This window comes from Mus pahari, chromosome 5, assembly GCF_900095145.1.
Source record: "Mus pahari chromosome 5, PAHARI_EIJ_v1.1, whole genome shotgun sequence".
NCBI classification, from domain to species: Eukaryota; Metazoa; Chordata; class Mammalia; order Rodentia; family Muridae; genus Mus; species Mus pahari.
The window spans coordinates 37,607,881-37,615,003 of NC_034594.1; positions in this window are offsets into that span (position 1 = coordinate 37,607,881).

Sequence of the window (7,123 nt, forward strand, 5' to 3'; positions counted from 1 at the left end):
TACACAAACACATCATTAAAAATAAATTTTGAACTGTGTTGTCAACTTTCGAGCGATCTTCAAAGGTGAAACATCCTCGGATGGCAAGTCAAATGCAGAAGAAAGGAAAAGGGGTTGGAGGTGTAGCTCAGGGTTAGGTTAGGCAGGGGGTCCAATCTCCAGCACCAAGAGGAGCGTGTGGGGGGAGGCAGGAAGGGAGAGTGACAAAAGGAATGAAGTGAAAATACAACCTCTTGCCGCTTTACCATTTACAGTTATTTTTATGTCAGGAGGGTTTTTTTTCCCCTCATGCTGTGCAAAAGAGAAGAAAGAAAGAAAGAAAAAAGAAAGAGAAAACACTCCAAAAGACAAACAAACTTCGATGTACATTTCATTCTTAGCATCTTTCACCTATAATTTTAACTCTCTGAACTCCTCAAAGGAGAGGTTAAATAGTGACTTTAGACCTCTCTCTGGACGTGACTTGTAGTCCCAGCACGTGCGAGGTGAGAGCAAGATGATCTGAAGCTAAAGCCTGAGCCGGTTCCGGGCCAGCCTGAGCTGCGTGAGACCCTGTCTCTAAAAATAAACAGAGCTGGCAAGGTGGCTCATGGGTGAAGTGGTACTTGTTCCATGAGACTGATTTCCAGGACATATGCGGTAGGAAAGAACAGACTCCATCAAATTGAACCAACTCCCAAAAATTGTCCTCTGAGCTCAAAAAAGCATGTCAGGTTAGGTGCCGTTACGTTCTGCGACATCTCACCAGCCCACCTCCACCACTCCCCCACCACCACCTTTTTTTGAGACAGGGTCTCTCTCATATAGCTCAGGTTGGTCTTGAACTTCAGATCCCCTGGTCTCCAAGAATCTTTTTTAATTTGAAGGAGTTTTGTACTGTTGGTAACTGTTCTCTTTTTTTCCTTCCTCAGATATTTTAGTACTCAAGTGAAAAGCCAGCTTTGTAATCCTGACTGGACTCCACGCTGTATTCGTATGCTGTTGGGTGGGAGGGAAGGGTGAGCCTTGTCACAAACTTTAGAATCACTATTCAAATCTAACCACACTAAAGAGATGAAGCATTTCCTACAAATTACTCGTGTCCCCAGCCTGGAGGCCACCAGACAAGCACTGCAATGTTTGAAGCACGTTTAATGATTTGTCTTTGAAAACCCTGAGTAAATGTTGCTGCAGATGGATCGGAAAGGAAGGGAGACCTGGTGTGCAGACGCCATTTTTGCCTGAAAGAGCTTGGCAGCAGCTATACACACGATGCCTTTGCCCGGGAGCCACTGAGCCTTAGCAGGGCGAGGTTTCTGCAAGGATTTCTTCCTTTTTATCCCCCTCACCAGGGATAGGCTGTGGGTCTATGTATGTGTATTTAACAGAAAAGAAGTGGTATTTTCCTTGTGTTAGATGATTGTTCAGCAAGTGAACATCCCTTTGGAATTTGAAGGGGAAAAACAGTGTACAGAGTTTTGAATGCATTATCACAAGATGTTTTTGCTTTTATTTGTATGGGGCTTTTTTGTTTGCTTGCTTTTGTTTTGTTTGACTTTTTATGGAAAACATCTGATCTGATATCAGAGCTTCAGAAATACTGGATGGCTCGGTTCCTCATACATTGAAGCTAGCAACAGGGAGTAAACAAACCGCAATTGTTCTCAGCTTTGTACTGCAGTTTAAGATACTTAGGAATTAAAATGTAGGTTGGTGATGGAGGATTTGCCTAGAATGTTCTATGTCAGTCCTGAGTTTGAACCCCAGCACAACAAAAATAAAACTAAAAAACAGTAAATGATAAAATATGCAGGGTTCATGGAAGTCCAAACGGGTTTTAAGAGCTTTCAAAGGAGCAGAAAACTGCATATAAATTGGGTCTATTGACCAGAAAGTGGATGAGAACACTGACATTCTACCAGCCAGGAGTCACAAGTCCTAGTGGGCAGACTCCAGAAGTGGGTGAGAAGCTGAGACTGGGTCGGGGGGTGGGGAGGACTAGTGGGCACAGGGACCTGGAGAGCAGGCCCTCATCATCCGAGGCCACAGACACACTGGCTTGCAGAGACCAGGGCACAGCTGTCCACGAGTCCATCCACTGACTGAGAGGTTCCCTGGCCACAGGAATTCAGGACAAGCAAGCATAGGAGAAAGGACTGTGGAGCAGAAGGGTCAGAATAGGACGAGTTAAGGTGCACAGGCAGAAGGCAACAAACTTTTCGGGGTGGCTGAGATGAAAAATTGAAATTAATAAAACAAATCTAAACTCTTTTGAAAACAAATTCCTCAATGTGAAATCTAATGAAAATGTCAGAAATTTGCTTTGTCATTTGTATTTTAAATGGTTATGCACATAGTTTATTTTAAGTGGTCATACATACAGTTTTTTTTTTTTTTAAATTCGGTATCTTAAGGATAAGTGTGGTTACTGGAAATGTATTTTCTTTGTCATGGGTATTTCTAAATACTAAAATGAGTGGGGTTTGCATACAAATGATTCCTGTAAGTTGATGTACTCCAATCTGAATAGTATAAATCTTAATAAAATACATTTTAAAAAATCATATTTGAATCAAAGCCAGCTTGGTCTACATAGTGAGTTGCAGACCAGTTAGGGCTATAGAGTGAGACTATGTTTCAAAAAAGAAAACAAGAATTACATTTGAAGTCGTCATATATTTGACACTTGGTCTCTGGATTTATCAGCAGGCTGGGACACAAGCTAGAGACAGAGCCCCACACGGCATTCTTTTCAAATACATTTTTTTTCAAGTCAAATTCTTTTCAGGGGAAGCTGGGTTTCTTGGTTTTGCTGCAGAAAATAACTCAGGATAAGTAATATGTATGAACCAGTGTTTGAGTTTAGTAAGTTTTTTTTGTTTATTTTATATATATATGTGTGTGTGTGTGTGTGTGTATGTACATTAATACATGAAGACAAAGCATATATATATATATATATATATATATATATATATTTGAATCAAAGATCAAAGACAGCTTGGTCTACAAAGTGAGTTGCAGACCAGTTAGGGCTATAGAGTGAGACTGTGTTTCAAAAAAGAAAACAAGAATTACATTTGAAAACAAGAATTACATATGCTTTGTCTATATATATATATATATATATATATATATATATATATATATGCTTTGTCTTCATGTATTAATGTATACCACATGCATGGCTGCTGCCCTTGGGGACCAGAAAAGGGTATTGGATCCCCTGGAACTGAAGTTACAAAGATTTGTGAATCACCATATGGGTGCTGGGAACTAAACCTGAGTCTTCTAAAAGCAACAAGTGCTCTTAACCCCTGAGCCGCCTCTCTAGCCCCTACCTTTTACTCTTTGGGCCATCAGAACTAACTCATCCCAAATGCCTACATAGTCTTGTCAAGATCAGAGTTACCCTTAGGGATGACCAAACATCACAATGTTGGAGAAAGAAAAGTACTGGGCCAGTGAGATGGTTCAGTGGATAAAAGTAACTGCTGCCAAGCCCAAGGAACTGAGTTCTATCCCTGGGTCCCCCATGAAATAGAGAACCAACTCATACAAATTTTCCTCTGAGCTCTCCATGTGTGTGGCACACACCATGCATGCACGCACACACAACACAAATGTACCTAATTTCTGCTACTGTTTCATTTTGATTTTTTTTCTCTTTAAATCAGGGTCTTACTATGTATCCCTGGCTGTCCTGTAACTCACATTGTAGACCAGGCAGTTAGGACTTAGAGATCCGCTGGTCTCTACTTCCCAAGTGCTAGAATTAAAGTCATGCTCCATCACAGTGTTTACCCTGCTATAACACTTGCTTTTGCTGTTTCCCTTTCCTCTGTCTCAGCAATTTCACTCTTCCCTACCACGGGCAGCAGCTAGATGCCTATGCTAGTAAGAAGCTGAAATTCTTTTGGGAGAGGAGGTTGATTTTTTTTTGAAACAAGTTTTGCTATGTAGCTCAGGCTGGCTAGAACTTGTGACGCTCCTTCGTCAGCCTTCTGAGTGCTAAGGTTGCAAGCCTATGTCACCACACTCAACTGAAAGGAACTATGGTTCCTTTTAGGAGGGGTGGGGAACAGGCTCTCAAGAAACCCAGACTAGCCTTGAACTTGCTCTGTAGCTGAGAATATAGACTTGTGATCTTCCTGTCTCCACCTCCTGAGTGCAGGTATTACAAATATGAACCAGTACCCTCAGGTTTTATGAGGTGCTAAGGATTGAACCCATCTATTGCATCCTGGGAAAGAGCTCTTCCTACTGACCCACCTCTGTAGCCTGTACTGTAACTCTCATCACTCATCTTGGGCTCTCTGAATCTTCCTAGCTCTTTGCTTCCCGCCCCACCAGGGAGCACAGGAGGCATTTGCACTCTTGTCTTTCAGGTTTTCTCTGACAAAAGAAAATAGCCTGACCCCCAGCTCCATTCCAGAAGAGCAAAAATGAATACTTGATCCATCTTACATAATTGGGAAAATAGTAAAAAAAGATAGATTTCCAGTTAAGATGCCAAAAACTCGAAAATACTTGGCAGAGATAGCTGGAGACAGAAAATGAAGTTCTCTTCACAACTTGGAAGGTCAAGTCAGACTCTCAGAGTACAAGACAGTAGCTCACTTCCCTTGCAGGGTCACCACACCACAGCCCCTCTCTTTTCTGTCACATCATCTCTGATGTCAGTTTCTAGCTAGCTGTCCTTGCTCCAAAACATTCTGCACAGAGCCACCTGGATAGCCTTTCTCTCCACTAGCAGGAGAGTGACTTTGTCCAGAGGCACTATCCTGTCATCTGTGCAGTGGTCACCAACATCGGTGGTGACAACAGCTCAAAGGTGAGTCCTTTTCTCTGAAGAGGAGACAAGTGATTCACCCATGTTCCACCCACAGGCTCCGGTCAGGCTGTTGAAAAAGGGACAGAGTAAGCGCAGCCAGAGACTTTCTGCCTGGAGTTTGGCTCTTGAGCAAGGTGCACAAGGCTAAAGGGCAATGGTTCAGAGGAGACTTCACAGCTCTGCCTGCTGAGACCAGACCCTTGCTGCTGCCCGGCTCCTGTGAAATCTCATGGTGTCTTCTTCGCCCGGCATCCCATGGCCTGCGTTCATCTCGCACAGCCGCCTGCTGTCGCCAGTGACCACGAGCTGGGGTAATCTAAGCCTTCCTTCTTCCACAGTCCTAGAGGCTGGAGGGCTGAGCCCACAGTCAGCCGGGTCATGGGTTCCCGGGGAGCATGTCCAGCCTCTTGAGTGACTCCTAGTGTCCTTCGCATTCCTTTCTTGAGGTTGCATCACTACTCTCTGTCCCCATCACTATGTGGCCTTCCTAGTGTGTCTGCGTGCTTTTTTCCCTGTTTCTTATAAAAATGGCAGTCGTTGGACTTAAGGCCTACCCTTGTCTGGTATGACCTCATCTTGACTATATCTGCAAAGACCTGATTTCTAAATAAGGTCACATTCTAGGATTCCAGGATGTTATGAATTGTGTCTGTGGGGGGGGGGGGGGTAAGGGGAGAGCTGCTCTCTACAATGTATAAATCTGCTGAAGCTAACCAATACTAGGACAATCTTTTTTTTTTTTTTTTTTAAGATTTNTTTATTTATTTTATGTAAGTACACTGTAGCTGTCTTCAGACACTCCAGAAGAGGGGGTCAGATCTTGTTACGGATGGTTGTGAGCCACCATGTGGTTGCTGGGATTTGAACTCCAGACCTTTGGAAGAGCAGTCGGGTGCTCTTACCCACTGAGCCATCTCACCAGCCCATACTAGGACAATCTTAGGTGAAGTGAATCTCTCTTCTTTTGGTCCCATGGCATTTGGTTTTTTTTCTTCAATTTTTATTATTTAAATGCATTTTATACATCAAACATATTAATAATATTGAATATTTTGAGAATAAAATAATAATACATAAAAATTTTGTTCAACTTTTATATTCATATATTTCATACCCTAAAAATATCATTATGAATATTTAATACTATCCATAACTGAGAGTCCTATATCTAATGTTGAATAATAAATTGTTGCATAACAAAAATATTCTTTGGAAATTAAGCAGAGTAAAAGAGCATAAAATATTAAAAATGAATCATTAAGAAATATATTCAAAAGCCCTTATATGATACCACTTGATATACTGAGAGAGTATTTAAAATGCACTATATATCTGTACATTTTCTAACAATCAGTTCACTTAAAAAAGATTATCAGTTTTTCTAAGACAGAAATTACTTTTTTAAAAGATTTAAGCTGGGCAGCGGTGGCGCACGCCTTTAATCCCAGCTCTTGGGAGGCAGAGGGAGGCAGATTTCTGAGTTTGAGGTCAGCCTGGTCTACAGAGTGAGTTCCATGACAACCAGGGCTACACAGAGAAACCCAGTCTCAAAAAACAAACAAAACAAACAAACAAAAATTTCAAAATAGCAAAAACTCTATGAAGTTAAACATTAAGAAAATGCTAATTTCAAGCACAGTGAGAAAAGTATCAATAATATATCCATGATGTTTGCAGAACATTTTAATATTTTCAACTGTTAATATTCAACAATTAGATCTATTTGGTTCATAACTTCTGTTAGTGTCTCTGTGTTTCCGTTTCCATGATCTGTCCATTGCTGAGAGTGGGGTGTTGAAGTCGCCCACTATTATTGTGTGGGGTGCGATGTGTGCTTTGAGCTTCAGTAAAGTTTCTTTTATAAATGTAGGTGCCCTTGCATTTGGAGCGTAGATGTTCAGAATTGAGAGTTCATCTTGGAAGATTTTTTCTTTGAACAGTATGAAGTGTCCTTCCTTATCTTTTTTGATAACTTTTGGTTGAAAGTCGATTTTATTCAATATTAGAATGGCTACTCCAGCTTGTTTCTTGGGACCATTTGCTTGGAAAAGGATTTTCCATCCTTTTACTCTGAGGTAGTGTCTGTCTTCGTCATTGGGTGGATTTCCTGTATGCAGCAAAATGCTGGGTCCTGTTTACATATCCGATCTATTAGTCTATGTCCTTTTATTGAGGAATTGAGTCCATTGATGTTAAGAGATATTAAGGAAAAGTGACTGTTACTTCCTGTTAGAGGTGGAGTTATGTTTGTGTGACTATCTTCTTTTGAGTTTGTTGAAAGATTACTTTCTTGCTTTTTCTAGGGTGTAG